The following is a 20,951-nucleotide window of genomic DNA, read 5'->3' as shown; positions in this document are numbered from 1 at the left end:
ATCATCCAACGCATGTTGTTTATCGATCATTCATATGATTTTGAAACGCATACGAGTTGTTTCTTGAACATTTTTGAATAAATTCTGAGTTGATTTCTGAACGAATAATAAGTTTTTTCTAATGCATGCATAGTTTACGTGGTGTGTCTGCCAGGGAAATCCCTTCGCGTGTAGAAATAAAAAAAAGGGGATGGTGCTATACGAGCTCAGCCAAATAAACCCGAACGGATGAATGCCGATCACTGTTTGTTTATGTGGTTGATTGGGTGTGCGAATGATTAGCGTTGTTATTATTACCAGAGAAATTCATAAAGTCAGACTATCAGGTTGGAAAGATCACATATTATGTTCTGGGTGTATCCAACAAAAGGAAATTTTGACAAAGTGTTTGCCAAATCGCTACATTACCAGTTGTTACTGCCGGTTAGTAGCCGCATTAAGTTCTGTTATCGATAAAGTGCGGGAAACGCGTCGTACGAACACGCAATGACACCTAACTGGCGAATAAAAGCGGGATAACTGAACCTGTGCCGCTGGCAGGGTTACTGAAATTAACCAGAGATTAAGTTTAGACAGTGGCAGCAATAGTTGTGATGAAAAGATTATGTGTTAGAACGAGGAAGGAGAAGAAACGGGGACACCTCACAAATTATAAGGAAGAATTTGCCGATTCCAAAATTGTATGAAAAATTCGGTACTACTACTTGTCGATCTCATGCTTGAGGAAGTGGAGCGTATGAACGAAATGTGAAACTATTTCTTAATATAAGACTTTTTGCTTGTAGTAGGCCATAATAGCCATTTGATATTAGTACTTCATGAGTTATCTTCTGCTGTGTTATTTATTTAAATAAAGTACACAGAAACGACCATTTATGCAAAAACAGTGTCACTTATCAGGTGTGTTACAAATGCTGCAATATAAGAAAGGCCCATTTCCTTTTATTTAGCAGACAGTGGGGAAATAGATGTAATCAAATCGAGAAACCACACCGGTGTTGGGTAATATTTGCATTAACACAGCTTTTTCAGTATCAGACAGCAATACTTTCATTTTTCATGTAGCAAAACATTTGACGGACTTTGATGTGGTAATGGATTGTTTCACAAATATGCAATCACGGAGTGTAAAGCTGTAGCAAGATTAGTGACAAAAAAAGTGCCGGGACATTCGGATTTAAGAAATGTGTACTCTGTTGATTGTCTCTTGTTTTTACTGGTTTTATGTTTCCTACATTTAACTTTGTGTCACATTAATGAGAAAGTTATTAACAAGTAGATTGTCTGCAGATGAATGCTCTCATTTTCCATCTTGTAAAGTCATCAGAATACCAAAACGAATTGTAAAATGATTCAGATAAGATATCTGTATGATGCGAAAAGTGGCAGTTGACCCTGATTAAGGAAAAGTGTGAAGTAACTCACATGAGTACTAAGAGAAATCAGTTAAATTTCGGGGCTCATAAATCACTCAAATCTGAAGGCTGTAAATTCAACTAAATACCTAGGGATTACAATAACAAATAACCTAAATTGGAACGATGACGTAGATAATATTGTCGGTAGAGCAAACCAAAGACTGCGATTCATCGGCAGAACACTTAGAAGGTGCAACAGGTCTACTAAAGAGACTGCTTACACCACGCTTGTCCGCCCTATTCTGGAGTATTGTTGTGCGGTGTGGGATCCGCATCAGGTGGGACTGACAGATGACATCGAAAAAGTACAAAGAAGGGCAGCTCGTTTTGTATTACCGTGAAATAGGGGAGATAGTGCCACAGACATGATACGTGAATTGGAGTATTAAACATTAAACAAAGGAGATCTTCTCATGAAATTTCTACCACCAGTTTTCTTCTCCGATTGCGAAAGCATTCTTTTGGCACCCACCTACATAGGTAGAACTGATCATCACGATAAAATAATATAAATCAGGACTCGCACAGAAAACTTTAAGTTCTCGTTTTCCCTGCGCGCCATTCGAGAGTGGAACGGTACAGAGACAGCTTGAAGGTGGCCCATTGCACCCTCTGCCAGGCAATGTAGTGCGATTAGCAGAGTAACCACGAAGATGTAGATGGAGGCAACAAAGAGTGCAAATTTTCTGAAGAGTTCTTATTCTCCATGTCACAAATAACGCAACCAAGTATTAATTGGGAGATTTTTTATAAGAGGGTTAGGATGTCAAATCGGTCGACTATGAGCAGGAGAGGCACCACAGGACTTTTCAACTTCCACTGTCCTGAATATACTCTTGATGGCTTCCAATACAAAATATACACATTTGAATTGCATAGAGCGAAAGACAGCGTCGTGCGAGAGAAGACTGCTGTATGAAGAGGCGTGGCACTGCACTTTGGCAGACTTAAGACCGAATAACAAGCCTTACATATTCTCGAACGTATATGTTTCATAATTCGAACTCATCAGAAAGATGCACGCTGAAAAATGAACACGTGTTGAAACCTTCCCGTCTCCTCTATGCCTCTTTTGTTAATGATAACCTTCCCTTTTACAATAACCTATGTAACCTTCCCTTAGGGTTTCTACCTCTTGCTTAATAATAACAAATGAAATCTTCCCTTTGAAATTTATTCTCTTTCTCAATCTTCGCATACAAATTTAATTGCTGCTTATTAAAAGTGATTTTCTGATTATTTCGACGAAACATAGAATGTGTCGTCGTCGTGGCCCTCAGTCATTACCTGCAATAACCCAAAACTGTTCCTTACCTTTCTTACTGTTACTGGATCGCCATCTGATTCCTACATCGAACTGCGACATGAATATACTTACTCCGTTTTACTATACTGTATTACCTGTTGGTGGACTGTCGTAATAAGTGGGTGTATTTATTACCAAAGCTGACGTTATTCTTTAATAGCAAAGCTGACGTTATTCTATAATTAATTTGACTGAAGTTACGTAATTCATAGTTACACTTTTTCTTGACAACAATAAAATTTTTGCAAAGTTTTATGTTGATAGTTTTTGGGATGGATTGTAATCAGTAATGCAACATTGTTGGCAAAAATTAATTATATTCTGAAAACGCTTCAAATACTTACTGTTGGTAATGAAATGATTTTACAAACGTTCAAATGGGACTTACTTTTTACAATAATCGTACAACTAGCATTGCGCAATCATAACTTCAGTAGTCTTGAGTTGCGCAAAGAATTAATTCAATAATATTAGTTCCTCTTATTATAATAGTTAGCCGATGTCTCTGTACATCTGTTTATAATCTCTTGTAAATGATAGCTGGTGGCTGGCTGGCACACCGCTCCTCTCAACCTCTCGCTTCAGACCTGCTACCGACTCGCTTCACATCTCGCTTACTACTGACTTCCTACGAACGCTAAAGTGCGGTCTCTGCTGCCGACAATGCTTTCTGGAGCAGACAATCCCTGTTACCTCTACAAAATGTATCAATGCGCGGTCTTTCCCGCTCTTTTCTTAAAATGTATCCATACGCGGTTTCTCCCGCCCTTTTTAATATTATATCAACAATACTTTGATGCAGATATTCCCTGCTACCACAATTATTTCCAACATGACAAATATTAATTATACCTACTTAATCCTATTAATAAAATATAAACATATTTCACAAACTGTGATTTTACAATAGACAATAGAAATATACACGTCTTACAATGTTTCAAAAATCGATTTTTTTTTAATTTTTTGTGTCCTATCGCAAACAGACGATGGGTTGGGGGGAGGGTCGATGCCACTATCAAGTTTTTGCTCCAGTTGTGAAATATCGTCGACCTGGGTCTGGCAAACAAAAAGAAGAAATGAGTGCAGTACAAGACGAATGAGCCGCTACGTCCTTGCAGCTCTCGTCATGTTGCTAGGCTGCGAACTGGAACTGCCTCTCCGGTGCACTGCGCACGCGTCCGCCTTATCGGAGTGACGTAGGAAGAAGTCGATTTAAGGAAGGCGAGGCGCCCCATATCGCTAGCGAACCACTGCCCCAGGCCGCTAACAGTCGTTATCAACGTTTGTTTATTTTTTCGTGAGAAGTAATTACCCACCACTGCAGTTGAGCAACAGACAAACAGCGTAACTGTGGCCCAATGATTTGTTGACTGTTCTTCCAAGAACGGGTCTGCGGAGGAGGAAAAGGATGTACAAAGGACTTCTGTTTGCATAATTTATGAAATGTTCAATGCACAGGTTCACGTAAAATTACTTCACCGTTTTACTTATACATGCTGTCTCTGAAAGAATAATCCGATTTGGCAAGTCTACATTTCTGAATACTGACCCTATGACTTACCTTAGAAGGTAGGTCAAGGACAGACAAATCTACGTTTCTAACATTTGTAGACTTAGAGAAAGTTTTAGACAGTGTTGCTGGAATTCTCTCCTTCAAATTTTGAAGGTGGCAGAGGCCAAATACAGGGAGCGAAAGGCTATTTTAAATTTTTACAGAAAGCAGATGGCAGTTATAAGAGTTAAGGGGCATAAAAGGAAAGCAATAGTTTGGGAAGGGAGTGAGACAGGGTTGTAGCCTGTCCCTGATGTTATTCAATCTGTATATTGAGCAAGTAGTAAAGGAGAGAAAAGAAAAATTTGGAGTTGGAATTAAAATTCATGGAGCAGAGATAAAAACTTTGCGGTTTGCCAATGACATTGCAATTCTGTCAGAGACAGTAAAGGACATGGAAGAGTAGTTTAACGGAATGGACAGTGTCTTGAAAGGAGGAAAAGCAAAACGAGGATAATTGAATGTTGCCGAATTGAATCAGATGATGTTGAGGGAATTAGACTAGGAATGAGACACAAAGTACTAGATGTGTATTGCTATTTGGGAAGTAAAATAACTCATGATGGTAGAAGTCGAGAGTATGTAAAATGTAGACTGCCTGTGGCAAGGAAAGCGTTTCTGAAGAAGAGAAATTTGTTAACATCGATTATAGATTTAAGTGTCAGGAAGTCTTTTATGAAAGTGTTTATGTGGAGTGTAGCCATATATGGTAGTGAAACATGGGCGATAATTAGTTTAGAGATGGAGAGAATAGAAGCTTTGGAAATGTGGTGCTACAGGAGAATGCTGAAGATTAGATGGGTAGATCAATTAAACTAATGAGGAGGTACTGAAGGCAATTGGGAATTTGTGGCACAACCTGACTAGAAGAAGAGATCGGTCGGTAGGACGTGTTCTGAGGCATCAAGGGATCACCAGTTTAGTGTTGGAGGGCAGTGTGGAGGGCAAAAATCATAGAGGATAACCAAGACATGAATACACTAAACAGATTCATAAGGATGTATTTTGCAGTTGTTACTTGAAGAATCTTGTGCAGTATAGAGCAGAATGGAGGGCTGCATCCAACCAGTCTCTGAAGACCACAACAAGAACAACATTTTTGTAACTAATATACATATACGAGGGTCATTCAATAAGTAATGCCCCACGTTATTTGTCTCAGAACATATTTACTGTTTAGAGTCAGAATTAGGTGACAATATACATCAACATGTGTTGTCCATGTCCTATGTTTCTACGTAGACTCCATGACGATCAATGGCCTTACGCCAATGTTGTGGAAGTGCATTTATTCCCTGTAGGCGTAGTCCTGTTTTCACTGCATCACTGACACTCTCGTCGTCTTCGAAGTGTGTTCCCCATAGAGAATCTTCAAGTGGCCCAAAGAGAAGGAAGGCCGAGGTTACCACGCCTGGACTGTAGTATGGATGATGAAGTGATGTCCCACCTAAGTTGCCCATATGTTCACGTGTTCTCTGCTTTTTGTGCGAGTGGGCATTATTGTGTTGGAGCAGTATTTCTGCCGGATTCTTGTCTGATCGAACACGTCGGAAACGGATCTTGAGTTTGTTCAGAGTCTTTACGTATGCCTCTGAATTAATAATTGACCGTCTAGGCATCACATCCATGAGAATGACGTCATTAAAATCCCAGAAGACTGTCACCATGACTTTTCTGGCAGAGGGCATTGTCCTGAATTTCTTCTTTTGTGGTGAACGAGGACGATGCCACTCCATGGACTGCCTTTTTGTTTCAGGTGCAAAGTGGCGCACCCAGCCTTCGTCCGCAGTAACGATCCGTGACAGAAAGGCCTCTCTGTCGGTCTCAAAACGCTCCAACAATTCAGATGAAAAGACCTTGCTTTGAATCTTGTGGTCCGCTGTGAGCACTCGTGGAACCCATCGTGAGCGCCTCTTTCAATATCCCAGAGTGTCGCTCACTGCAGACGCACTTCCATTGCTGACCGACAACTGTAGAGCCAATTGTCGAGTTGTGATGCGCGGGTCGGCACGAATAATGGCATCCGCACTATTCAGCATGTCCGGAGCAGTGCCTGTGACAGGACGTCCCGAGCGTGGCTGACCATGGAGCTCTGTTTCTGCATTTCCTGAGGCTGTAACTTTCTTTACCCATCGCCCAGCTGAACTCCTAACAACTGCAGCATCGCCATACACTGCACACAAGCGTTTATGGATGTTCACAACGGTTTCTTTTTCTGCACACAATAATTCAATAAAAGCATGCCACTTGTAACGTGAATCGTATGTAGACACCATTTAGACACTGTACTAAGGCTGTGACATCTTCTCAACTTCGTCGGCACACAGAACAAAAATAAAATGTGGTGCAGCAACAAGGACGTTTGTTTATGTATATGAATGGCTTTTTAAAAAAATGTGGGGCATCACTTACTGAACAACACTGTTACAACGAATATTCTTTTTTAATTAACGGCAAACCCAGAATGTCTTTTTTTCATACCTTTTCATAGGTGTTCATTTTACACCCTTTAAGTGAATGGCATATGTCAATCTGGTATTCAAATTGTTCCACACTACAGCGAGCAAGTTTCGGCTTCCACAGCTGGTGTTAGGCGATATCTCAGCTCAATCATTGATGTTGATAACCGAGGCACATAGAGTCTTTTATAAACCCCCACAAGAAATATCACATACAATCAAGTTCGGTGACCATGTAGGGCCGTAATGTAGGGCTGAATCATACGGTCCATCGCTACCAATCCATCGTTCGGTGATTCTTTGATTTAAAAATCCCCGCACTTCAAGACGCCAGCGTGGCAGTGCCCCATCCTGTTGGTAAATGAAGTCGTCTGAATGTGGGGCACGGAACAACCACATGAAGTTGTACAACATGGCAGGAATTCTCCAAAATTTGATGTGTTTTGTGTAGTTTCACAGGAAAAGTTGTACAGTACATTTTTCTTTGCCGAGAACATTGTTCACTGAAGCACATATCTCGATATGCTTCAGAACTTCCTTTTCCCAGAGTTTGAGACTGTTGAGGATGAAGGAGAGGGATGTTAGAAGTCACTGTGGGAGTTTTTATTATTTCTTTTCATTGGTGGAAACCGGAGAGCCTATCAGAAGTAGATAACAGCCATGTCTACAGGTATATAAGAAACAATGTTTTCTGATTCAGCAGTAAACAAAAATACCCTGAAGAAGGTGTGGCTTACAACAGGAAAGGAAACGTGGGTAGTTTTATATATATTGACAATGCGGTCGCAAACCCACAAAAATGTTGTTGAAACCTAAGTTTATAAATGTACCTGAGTACAGGCCTATGTGAAAGGTGGAATTACGACTGCACTGAGTTTGTAATGGAGGTGGATTGAACACGTAGCTTGGCAAACAGATGGCGGATAAGCAAATGAATATAACGGGAAAAAAATCTTGAGGACACCATTACAGAAAGACTAAGAGAAGTAGGAGGAGGTGTGATAAGAGATACTATACTGGGATAACAATTTCACAGATCTGTGGAAGTCCTAAACTCGAAACAATGAACCTAGCGTAGACCTACATTACTTCTGAATTATTGAGGCGCGTGGGAGAGCCAGATATGACCAAATTATTCCACGTGGTGAGCAGGACAAATGAGACAGGTTAAATATCCTCAGACATCGGAAATAATGCAATAAATGCAATACTAAAGAAAGCAGTTGATAGTGTGAATACTATGGAACCATCAGCATGGCTGTAAGATATGACATTATTTCGTGGCGGTGTTCGTAGCGACAAACCTTGGCTGTAGAAATGGCTTACGAAGTCACCGCCACACTTTTAATAGCGGGCCGACCGGTCCGCTGGAACAGTAAACAGAAAGATGAAAGCCCAAACACTCAGATTAAATAAAAGTCGGTACTTATCTTTCATTTATGAAGATACAATAACACAATAGTGAACTCGGTGTCTACAGAAATCTGTCCGAGTCGGAGCGGCTAGGTCAGCGTCGGCTGACGACAAACAACAACTCTGCTGCGATGAACACACAACTGACTAGCAAGTACACAATTCGGTGGCGAGTATACAACTGAGCGGCGAATACAGAACTGTCCTAGCGCTCGCGACTCCAGCGCTTAAGAAGCCAGAAGCCAGCGGTGGCGCGCGCAGACTTGCGGCGATTTCCTGTATCGCTGGCGCTGCTTATGCGGACGGCGTCCGTACTTTGATTCTGCCAACCTTTTGGCAGCGGGCTCGGTTGGCATTACTGGCTAGGACATAACACATTAATTATCTTCTGAAGAGAAGGCCACCTCGGGAAATATCACTCTGGAGTCCTGAGAAATGCTGGAAAACGTAACTTCAGTAGAGGCAGCCAATCGATTTGAAAGTGCCGGCTGTTTTGTATGCAATGAGCACAAGACGGTAGGCCGATGTCGGGACGTGATAAATTGGCAAAAAGATCCTATCGTGTTTGTACTTGCCTCTGTCCGTACGTTGTCTGAAGCTGGTTCATTTGTACATAGGTATCAAAAAGGAATGGTACATTACACGCAGCCACGCATTGCGGTGCAAGGACAGTGATCGTAACAAGGTCCTAACTGACAGCGACGCAATAAGAGGGCCACACGTTGCCAAAGCTGACAGGAGTTGCTATTGTCAGTTAATACGCACCATTCTCAAAAAGTTTCCCAGAGAACATAGAGAAGCGGACTGCACAGAGAGCACACTTGGAATCTGACACTTCGCGGTAATGACGTTTCCCACAGCCGCACTCACGACTGTACACCTCCTGTGGGCCAGCGACCACAGCGAATGGGCAGCAGCTGCCTGGCGCCGTGCAGTGTGCTCAGGCGTCTCGCCGTTTGGCCTCTTGTCAAACGATGCGTAATGTCCACCGACGGCGCAATGTGTGCAGAAGAGAGGGCAACACCGCGTTGGAATGAACACCGTGGTTTTTGTTCACATTAAAAAGCATTACTGGGCCCACAATATACACCCATAAAAAAAAAAAAAATTGTGTCACCTCAGTTCCGAGAGTTCCTGAACGTGTACCGAAAATTGGAATATAGATCAACATACACATCATTTCTGCCCTTTTTATTGCTTGTTGAAACCACATATTGCATGAGACCTTCAGCAGGTGGTGGTCAAGATTGCTGCACACACCAGTACTACTAATACCCAGTAGCACGTCCTCTTGCGTTGATGCATGCCTGTACTCGTCTTAGCATACTATCCACAAGATCAAGGCACTGTTGGTCCAGATTGCTTCAGTCCTCAACGGAGATTCGGCGTAGATCCCTCAGAGTAGTTAGTTGGTCACGTCGTCTATAAACAGCCCTTTTCAATCCATCCCAGGCATGTTCGATAGGGTTCAGGTCTGGAGAACATGCTGACCACTCCAATCGAGAGAAGCCGTTATCCTAAAGGAAGTCAATCAGAAGATGTGCAGGATGGGTGCGCGAATTATCATCCATGAAGACGAATGCCTCACCCGTATGTAGCCGATATAGTTGTGCTATCGGTCGGAGGATGGCATTGACGTATTGTACAGCCATTACGGCTCCTTCCATGACCACCAGCGACGTACGTCAGCCCCACATAATGCCACCCCAAAGCAGTAGTGAGCCTCCACCTTGCTGCACTCACTGGACAGTGTATCTATCGCGTTCATTCTGACGGGGTTGCCTCCAAACACGTCTCTTACAGTTGTCTGGTTAATGGCATATACGACACTCATTGGGGAAGAGAACGTGATGCCAGTCCAGAGCGGTCCATTCAGCTAGTTGTTGGGCTTATCTGAAACGCGCTGCATGGCGTCGTGGTTACAAAGATGGCCCTCGCCTAGGACATCAGGAGTCAAGGTGCCCATCATGCAGCCTAACGCGACGTCCTGTGGCTGCACGAAAAGCATATTCAACATGGTGGCGCTACTGTCAGGGTACCTCCGAGCCAAACTCCGAAAATAGCGGTAATCCACTGCAGTAGCACTCCTTCGGCGGCCTGAGTGAGGCATGTCATCGACAGTTCCTATCTCTCTCTGTATCTCCTCCATGTCCGAACAACACCGCTTTGGCTCACTCCAAGATGTCTGGACACTTCTCTTGTTGAGAGCCCTTGCTGGTACAAAGTAGCAATCCACACGCGATCGAAACCTGGTATTGGCCGTCTAGGCATGGTTTAACTACATACAAAACGAGCTGTATACCTCCTTCCTGGAGGAATGACTGGAACTGATCGGCTGTCGGACGCGTCCATCTATTAGGCGCTCGTCATTCATGGTTGTTTACATCTTTGTGTGGGTTTAGTGACAGCACTGAACAGTCCTGTTTTCAGGAGTTATGGGAACTGGGCTGATGCAAAATTGTTTTTGATGTGTGGAGTAGGATGTAGAATCCCAAAGCACCACACAACAATCTCTAGCGTGAAATGCATCCTCCAGAGACAGCACACAGAACGCTCGCCGAATTGCGCCGTTACAGCATTCAACACTAATGGCGGTGATGTTTTGAGTTTATATTTCATACCATTCCTTGATACCATTTCTTCGGGTTATTGGGGGAAACCACATTAAGATGTTGTTTGACAGATTTTTTGGGATTTTGTTTTGGGTGCAAGGAATTAATTACAATTTAATCAAGTTTTGACAATTTTCATTCATGTTTCGAATAGTTTCTGTGAATTTTTGAATTATTTCAGCCAAAAATAACAAAGTTATGCTGTGATGTCCGCTGAAGGTTGTGAGTAGTGAAGTGTGTGTAGCATAGCCATTCCGATTTTCATATGAAATCAAAAAGGTTTTGATTTTACATTAATAACTTATTTCTAAGAATATTAACCTCAACGCAAGTGAAAATAATGAAAATTAAAATGTCTGCAGGCGCTGGAACAATTTACCTCGATTTTCACTATTTTTTCTCTAATTATGCAAAGAAAAATACTCTTAAAATATGATACCATCTCACGAATTTTTTCATATAATTTATGGACTTAGTGTTGACGACAAGTGCGAGGCGCCTCCTGAGAGGGAACAATTTTCTGTCCGGCGTGCGTATCTCGGAGAAGGAGAGAGAAAGGCAACGGAAATGAACACCTCCTGCTGGCAAAGTACGTCGCAGTGAGAATGGAGCGGACTGAGCCTGGGAATGAGCAGCATCTGATGTGGCGCACAGGGCTTTTTACTAGTAAGCGATTCCAGCCACTGTGTTGCGCGATCGCTTATCTCAGTCTCTGCAATTTCAGTGTTCATCCAGTGATTGGAAGGAGCGACCGTATTTCCGGTGTAACAGTTTAGAAAGACCGAGTGCACCATCTTCCATTACGGTGCCAGTATGGCCACTGGATGACACAATACTTGACTTGAATTCACTCACTGGGTTTGCGTAAGAGCAAGATATCTTAGTGCTTCGGCTAAGATCAGATGGCAGAAATACACTCCTGGAAATGGAAAAAAGAACACATTGACACCGGTGTGTCAGACCCACCATACTTGCTCCGGACACTGCGAGAGGGCTGTACAAGCAATGATCACACGCACGGCACAGCGGACACACCAGGAATCGCGGTGTTGGCCGTCGAATGGCGCTAGCTGCGCAGCATTTGTGCACCGCCGCCGTCAGTGTCAGCCAGTTTGCCGTGGCATACGGAGCTCCATCGCAGTCTTTAACACTGGTAGCATGCCGCGACAGCGTGGACGTGAACCGTATGTGCAGTTGACGGACTTTGAGCGAGGGCGTATAGTGGGCATGCGGGAGGCCGGGTGGACGTACCGCCGAATTGCTCAACACGTGGGGCGTGAGGTCTCCACAGTACATCGATGTTGTCGCCAGTGGTCGGCGGAAGGTGCACGTGCCCATCGACCTGGGACCGGACCGCAGCGACGCACGGATGCACGCCAAGACCGTAGGATCCTACGCAGTGCCGTAGGGGACCGCACCGCCACTTCCCAGCAAATTAGGGACACTGTTGCTCCTGGGGTATCGGCGAGGACCATTCGCAACCGTCTCCATGCAGCTGGGCTACGGTCCCGCACACCGTTAGGCCGTCTTCCGCTCACGCCCCAACATCGTGCAGCCCGCCTCCAGTGGTGTCGCGACAGGCGTGAATGGAGGGACGAATGGAGACGTGTCGTCTTCAGCGATGAGAGTCGCTTCTGCCTTGGTGCCAATGATGGTCGTATGCGTGTTTGGCGCCGTGCAGGTGAGCGCCACAATCAGGACTGCATACGACCGAGGCACACAGGGCCAACACCCGGCATCATGGTGTGGGGAGCGATCTCCTACACTGGCCGTACACCACTGGTGATCGTCGAGGGGACACTGAATAGTGCACGGTACATCCAAACCGTCATCAAACCCATCGTTCTACCATTCCTAGACCGGCAAGGGAACTTGCTGTTCCAACAGGACAATGCACGTCCGCATGTATCCCGTGCCACCCAACGTGCTCTAGAAGGTGTAAGTCAACTACCCTGGCCAGCAAGATCTCCGGATCTGTCCCCCATTGAGCATGTTTGGGACTGGATGAAGCGTCGTCTCACGCGGTCTGCACGTCCAGCACGAACGCTGGTCCAACTGAGGCGCCAGGTGGAAATGGCATGGCAAGCCGTTCCACAGGACTACATCCAGCATCTCTACGATCGTCTCCATGGGAGAATAGCAGCCTGCATTGCTGCGAAAGGTGGATATACACTGTACTAGTGCCGACATTGTGCATGCTCTGTTGCCTGTGGCTATGTGCCTGTGGTTCTGTCAGTGTGATCATGTGATGTATCTGACCCCAGGAATGTGTCAATAAAGTTTCCCCTCCCTGGGACAATGAATTCACGGTGTTCTTATTTCAATTTCCTGGAGTGTACTTCGAACGTCAGACCTATGCAAGAGTTATCGTTGTCGGTACGTAGGGGGAAGGGGGAAGGAGTGGGGGAGGGAGGGGGTCTCGCGGAAAACTGCGGACAGAGTGGGTGGGAGGCGGCAGCCCAGTCCAGGACAAGAGCCGAGTCTCGCTGCCGACCACCACAGCTCTGGCTGCCACGGCGCCCGACGTGTCTGGTGAGTCTCCCCGTACTCCTGCCATCAACGTACGGTAGGTATATACTGTGCGTGTAACTTCCCTCAATTTGGCTGTCTCCTGTTCTTAGTGTTGTCCACACTGAAAAGTGCCGGCTATGAAAATGGGGAAAACTAAAGTGAGACCGAGATGTTTCTCTATTTTCTAAATTACTTTCCGCGACCTGTAGCGCGACAGTTAGCTTTGAAAGCTACTTACAATTGCTTCTTACAGCACAATTTATGTATTGGTGCTACTAGCAGTGGTTCTTGAACGAAAGTTGCTTTTATGTAAACTTGTCGGATCCAAATGACAACTGAAGCAGGCGAGAGTTCCGGAATGAAACTCTCACTCTACAGCGGAGTGTGCGCTGATATGAAACTTCCTGGGAAATCAAAACTGTCTGCTTAACCGAGACTCGAACTCGGTACCTTTGCCTTTCGCGGGCAAGTAGGAAGGTAGGAGACGAGGTACTGGCGGAAGTGAAGCTGTAAGGAGGGGTCGTGAGTCGTGTTTAGGTAGCTCAGTCGGTAGAGCACTTGAAAGTCAAAGGTCCGAGTTCGAGTCTCGGTCCAGCACACAGTTTTAATCTGCAAGGACGTTCCAGAAATAAACCTGTTACTGCTTTCTTGGGTTTGTTACCACTTTGCATAAGTAACCAGCCTTGCTATGGCAGAGACTGGCATGATAGTACGTCGATCACACATGTTAACCAGGCTTTTGTTTTCTCCGCACATTCCCCATCCACAAAATTAGTAGAAATTGGCCCTTAGCTCAGGTACTGGGTACGATCTTGGTAACAGCAGTTATAGCTGCATGGTATGCTACTTAGCGATTACGATAGATCGACCATTATCGGTAGAAGGCAAGGTAGGACTGAAAACTGTACCTCTGAATGTTGATAAACTGAGGAACGAATGCGGTAATATGACCACATGAGTGTGTTGCACTATGTCCAGAAAATTCCTGATCACCCTGCCATGCACGTGTTGAACACGTATGTAAGATTACTTAGCATTTGTGTGTTGTTGTTGTTGTAATGACGTTAGTAGTAGTAGTAGTAGTAATAGTAATAGTCTTTAATAAGTAGATCACTTTTTACAGGCATACTGGACACGTCTTGATATTACAATTTACGAACGATAAACTAATGTAAGTCATATACAGAGACATTTGCAGGCTTATAGGTCTAGAATGGCAAGAGTGCGACAAATAGTTAGCTGTGACCTTATAGTAGGAATTAACCTAGCATTTACCGGATATGATTTAGAGATACCACAAAAATCTAAATTAGATGAGTAGATGAAGAGTAGAGCATCCACCCTCCCGAATACAAGGCCAGTCAGTTTAAGACAGTGCTACCTCATTCGGTTTATCTCTTGCGTGCAATACTTCAAGTGGCAGGGAGCTAGGTTGGAGGGGTAAGGTGCTGCTGGTGCCCAAATTAAACAGTCTATTATACAATACGAATTCATCAATCAAACTCGATAACTTGAAAAATTACAGAGATCCGTGATTAATGAATTTCGCATGTTATATGAGCCACAGCCTATGAAACGTTAACAAAATTTAACTGTATTTTTACTCTAAGGCCGTCTAGCAACACTACTCACACTTCACAGATCAACAACAGCGGTTGCTTCGAACTTAACACCGAGTGACGCATTCAGTTAAATTCAAACAGAATGAAATAATAGGTCAAAAAATGAAAGAATGAATAAGTGAAATTAAATGTATATCAGGCTTGTAGTCAAATAAATTCTTAGTACACTAACCAATGGCAAAAGGTTTACTAGTTACATAGACAACAAAACCAAAATATCTTCATGAACAATATGGAGACGCTCTATACAAGCAAAATCTGAAATAAGAGCTGCTTCCACTCATTAAGTTTTCCAACACAATTGTTCAAGAAATCTGACATGATTTAAAATTTACAGTCCTCGCTCCGAGAGACAGTTCGAAGTTACAAATCAGTACCGAAAATCATGATAAGCCACTCAGTTCAAACCGGCGACCTATTGGCTCAATCTATTATTTGACACATCAAACGGGCACGCTAAAAGGCGCCTAGTCTCTACAGAAATTAATCTTGCACCCAGAACACAAGTAAACAGTGTGCTAATGTAGAGATTAAGATAGTGGACCAACAATTATACCTGTTGTCACACGCGCCAGCACTGTGTGGAACAAATTTTTACGCTCTCTCTGATTCAGGAACTTAGGTGACCAAACATCCGCCCCAAGGTAATGGTCTACCTTGGTCCTTTTAAAACAACTTCGTCGTAACTGGAACGTGTTGTTGTGGTCTTCAGTCCAGAGACTGGTTTGATGCAGCTCTCCGTGCTACTCTATCCCGTGCAAGGTTCTTCATCTCCAAGCATCTACTGCATCTAACATCCTCCGAATCTGCTTAGCGTATTCATCTCTTGGTCTCCCTCTACGATTTTTACCCTCCACGCTGCACTCCAATACTAAATTCATGATCCCTTGGCGCCTCTGAAGATGTCCTACCATCGATCCCTTCTGCTAGTCTAGTTATGCCACAAATTCCTCTTCTCCCCAATTGTATTCAGTACTTCCTCATTAGTTACATGATGTACCCATCTAATCTTCAGCATTCTTCTGTAGGACCACATTTCGAAAGCTTCTATTCTCTGTTTGTGTAAACTATTTATCGTCCATGTTTCGCTTCCATACATGGCTACACTTCATACAAATACTTTCAGAAAAGTCTTCCTGACCCTTAAATTTATACTTGATGTTAACAGATTTCTCTTCTTCACAAAGGCTTTCTTTGCCTTTGCCAGTCTACATTTTATATCCTCTCTACTTCGACCATCATCAGTTATTTTGCTCCCGAAATAGCAAAACTCCTTTACTACTTTAAGTGTCTCATTTCCTACTATAATTCCCTCAGCATCACGTCATTTAATTCAACTACATTCCATTATCCTCGTTTTGCTTTACTTGATGTTCATCCTATATCATCCTTTGTGGACACTGTCCATTCAGTCCAACTGCTCTTGCAGGTCCTCTGCTGACTCAGACAGAATTACAATGTTATCAGCAAACGTCAAAGTTTTTATATCTTGTCCATAGTTTTTAATTCCTACTCCAAATTTATCTTTTGTTTTCTTTACTGCTTGCTCAATGGAACATTGGGGATCGGCTACAACCCTGTCACTACTTTCCCAACCACTCCTTGCCTTTCATGCCCCTCAACTCTTATAACTGCTAACTGGTTTCTGCAAAAATTGTAAATAGCCTTTCGCTCCCAGTATTTGACAACTGCTACCATCAGAATTTGAAAGAGACTTCCAGTCAACACTGTCAAAAGCTTTCTCTAAGTCTACAAATGCTAGGAACGTAGGTTTACCTTTCCCTAGTGTAAGATAAATCGTTGGGTCAGAATTGCCTCACGTGTTCCAACATTTCTACGGAATCCTAACTGATTTTCCCCGAGGTCGGCTTAACCAGTTTTTCTATTCGTCTGTAAAGAGTTCGTGTCAGTACTTTGCAGCCGTGAAATATTAAACTGATAGTTCCGTTATTTTGACACGTGTCAACACCTGCTTTCTTTGGGATTGGAATGGAATTATTACATTCCTTTTGAAGTCTGAGGGTTCTTCACGTGTCTCATACATCTTGCTCACCAGATGGTAGAGTCTTGTCAGGGCTGGCTCACCCAAGGCTGTCAGTAGTTCTAATGGCATGATGTCTACTCCAGGGGCCTTGATTCGAAGTAGGTTTTTCAGTGCTCTGTCAAGTTCTTCATGCAGTATCATATCTCCCATTTCATATTCACTTACGTCCTCTTCCATTTCCGTAATAATGCCCTCAAGTACATCGCCCTTGTGGAGACCCTCTACATAGTCTCGCCACCTCTCGACCTTGCCTTCTTTGCTTAGAATAGATTTCGATTTGAGCTTTTGATATCCATTTAGATTCACCTTTTCTCCAAAGGTCTCTTTAATTTTTCTGTAGGCGGTATCTATCGTACCCCTAGTAATGTATACCTCTAAATCCTCTCATTTGTCCTGTAGCCATCACTGCTTAGCCATTTTTCACTTCCTGTTCTGGCGTTGGGAACTTGCTTATTCTGTATAAGAAATAGTAGTATATAATAATAATGATGCTGTCACTATTAATTGGTAATATTTACTGGCAAAATAAAACCTAACACTAGATTGCGTACTTACAGCTATCCTGTGTGGCCGTTTTTCAGTACGACTTAAAAAGAGAGAAGGATTATTAATTGATCAATTGATCACCGATGCGTCGGTTCTCGATTGTGTTCAGGAGACGTACTGATTGATTAATCCAAGGGGTTTTGTTAATTGACCTTTTGACCTGGATTGCCTTCACGCTATCAGAATCTTCGGTGAAAATACCTAAGGGACCTATGTGAATATAAAAATAGAAATGAAAGCAAATTAGTCGAATTTCGTAAGAGAAAGATTAACAGATCGGAAGTTGAACACATTAGTGGTGTCCCAAATACAATCGAGACACTGCGATAAAGAGCGAACCTGTACAAAGCAAATATATAATTTGAACATCATTTTTGGTCAGTGAAAGAAAAAGATAAGAAGAAAATTACTCCATCGTAAAATATTAATATATCTTGAACAAATTGGCTTTAAACTTCTAGACACTGACAAGTACAGAATAAGTACATGGGTTACAACTGATATTTATTTTGTACATGGCGCAGTCCAACAATTGCTGCTTTGTCAGTCCGTTCCTTCTTCACCCGAGCTACCGAGACGTTTCTTCGTTGTTTCACATAATTTTTACATAAGATAAAAATACAACTGGTAGCAATGCTATGTAGAACGTCTTAACATGTCAGCGACCAAAGTACCAGAGTAATGAAGTCTCTGGAATATTTCTTAACAAAAGATAGATTGTTCTTTCTTCTGTTTCGCTGATTCTTGTATCAAGCGCTGCGGCAATAATTTTAAATATCTGCGCCCAGCGGGTCATAGTGTTTATTTAGAGTATTTAAACGCTGGACGCGCGTCTTGGTGTAGGCGCACGTTACAAAAATATTTCGTCTCTTTACTCTCGCGCTGTGATGCTCAGCATCTTTATGACAAATACATCATTTGCAAAGTATCTGAAATCCATTAATATTACATTACTTTCCGAGTGAGGAGCGATGACTCCAAAAAAACAAAAAAACAAAAAAAAGTGTCTCAAATGGCTCTGAGCACTATGGGACTTAACTTCTGAGGTCACCAGTCCCCTAGAACTCAGAACTACTTAAACCTAACTAACCTAAGGACATCACACACATCCATGCATGAGGCAGGATTCGAACCTGCGACCGTAGCGGTCGCGCGGTTCCACACTGTAGCGCCTAGAACCGCTCGGCCACCCCGGGCCGGCGCGATCACTCCGTCAGGATCATCGCGACTCACGCGTAGTTGTAATATTATTGCTTTCATCAATCAAATTAGTATTACTTGCTAGAATTCTTTACAATAGATTTCATATATGACATTAGGCAAAGTGGTTGACATAAAGAATAACAGGTAAATATATTCGTACGACTGAAATTGATGGTAAATTGTTCATGGAGTAATTACATGACTATTGAACCGGACTGGTTCTAATGTATTATACAAGGATAACAGATGTTCATTTCTCGGTAAGAGACAATGAAATTAGGCTAAAGATACATATACATAGATACATTATACATGGCATAATAAATATTAAAAAATAACAAAGAAATAAATAATTTGACTTCGCAGGAAGTCTGGGAGCAGTGTGCACTCTTGGAAAAATATATTACAAAGAACTGACATTCTTGTTATACAGTGACATTTACAGGGCCAGCGGTTCTAGGCGCTACAGTCTGGAACCGCGCGACCGCTACAGTCGCAGGTTCTAATCCTGCCTCGGACATGGATGTGTGTGATGTCTTTAGGTTAGTTAGGTTTAAGTAATTCTCGGTTCTAGGGGACTGATGACCTCAGAAGTTAAGTCCCATAGTGCTCAGAGCCATTTAAACCATTTATAGGAATATTTTTGTCGTGCTCTGGACGTAGATTTCTTGCGCTAAACTCCTAGCACTTTACTGATTTATGGCTTTCATGACATGCAAAAAAAAAAAAAAAAAAAAAAAAAAATGTTTCACTGCGCTTTGGGTGGGTATGACTTGCACTGGGAGTGGTAGAACTTCAGGTATAAATGGCAGCACTACACTTGAGTGAGGGAAATTGATTGCACTTTCACAGTGGAGGAAACGTAGGGCATCAGTTTCACTGTGGAGGTTGAAGTGTTTGTCTGGATATGATGGTGCGTTGGAAATTTGTCGTGGATCAGGAACTGGAAGACTGGTTCTGCAACGTGTTGAGCCGTTTGGTGGCGGTCTCTGTTTCACTTGATGCATGTTCGAGTTTCCAATCATGTTCTCGTACATGAAAACTACAGAGATAATCTGTATTAGAATGTCCTTATTTACTAATAACTTAGTCTAAAAGAAAAGTGGATTAGGTAAGGATAACAATAATGTTTATGTACGTAAGGTCTCATTCTGTTATCGTATTTATTTATTTTTCTGGTTTTATTTGGGTCGACAAGTTTTCGTCATTACTTGGCCTGATCTACAAGTCCGGTAGCAATTGTCAAAGTCGAGTTTGAGACATTTCAGATTAGTGTCTTGGTGATTTTATAAGGTATATAAGTGCTTAACTCATGGTTTTATCAGATTTTATATTGTAAGTATTTCAAACACATTTGGAGTCCGCGATCGTTGTGCAAAGGAAACTGGATTGTTGAGCGCAGCGTACTCTGTGTTACGTCCGTTTGTCATAGTCACGTGACAGTAACTTGACGGCTTCACAACGCTAGCAGCAGTGTTTTTACGGATTCCAAACTGATCTTCCCCGAGGTCGGCTTCTACTAGTTTTTCCATTCGTCTGTAAAGAACTCGCGTTAGTATTTTGCAGCAGTGACTTATTAATCTGATAGTTCGGTAATTTTCACATCTGTCAACACCTGCTTTCTCTGGGATTGGAATTATTACATTCTTCTTGAAGTCTGAGGGTGTTTCATGTCTCATATATCTTGCTCACCAGATGGTAGAGTTTTGACAAGACTGGCTCTCCCAAGGCTGTCAGTAGTTCTAAGGGAATGTTGTCTACTCCCGGGGACTTGTTTCGACTCTGGTCTTTCAGTGCTCTGGCAAACTCTTCACGCAGTATCTTATCTCCCATTTCATCTTCATCTACATCCTGTTCCAGTTCCATAATATTGTCCTCAATTACATTGCCCTTGTATAGACCCTCTATATTCTCCTTCCACCTTTCTGCTTTCCCTTCTATCCTTAGAACTGGGTTTCCATCTGAGCTCTTGATATTCATACAAGTGGTTCTGTTTCCTCCAAAGGTCTCTTTAATTTTCCTGTAGGCAGTATCTATCTTACCCCCTCCCCCCGAGAGATCAGCCTCTACATCCTTACATTTGTCCTGCAGCCATGTCTGCTTAGCCATTTTGCACTTCGTGTCGATCTCATTTTTGAGACGTTTGTATTCCTTTTTGCCTGCTTCATTTATTGCATTTTTTTATTTCCTCCTTTCATCAGTTAAATTCAATATTTCTTCTGTTAGCCAAGGATTTTTACTAGCCCTCGTCTTTTTACCTAC

At 42.8% G+C, this 20,951-nt stretch overlaps 1 protein-coding gene across 4 annotated transcripts in view; it reads left to right on the top strand.

The window, feature by feature from the left end:
* The first annotated feature begins 13,240 nt into the window (after positions 1-13,240).
* The window catches only part of LOC124720285 (poly [ADP-ribose] polymerase tankyrase-1-like), a 63,968-nt gene continuing 56,257 nt past the window's right edge, over positions 13,241-20,951 (top strand). For 3 of the 4 annotated variants that reach the window (XM_047245598.1, XM_047245599.1, XM_047245596.1), the window contains exon 1: positions 13,241-13,295. The gene's annotated coding sequence lies outside the window, so the exon portion shown is untranslated. The other variant, XM_047245597.1, reaches the window with a different exon arrangement.

The sequence above is a fragment of the Schistocerca piceifrons genome, chromosome 11 (genome assembly GCF_021461385.2).
Source record: "Schistocerca piceifrons isolate TAMUIC-IGC-003096 chromosome 11, iqSchPice1.1, whole genome shotgun sequence".
Lineage (NCBI taxonomy): Eukaryota > Metazoa > Arthropoda > Insecta > Orthoptera > Acrididae > Schistocerca > Schistocerca piceifrons.
The sequence above is the reverse complement of the archived record's forward strand: the minus strand, read 5'-3'. Positions and strand labels throughout refer to the sequence as shown.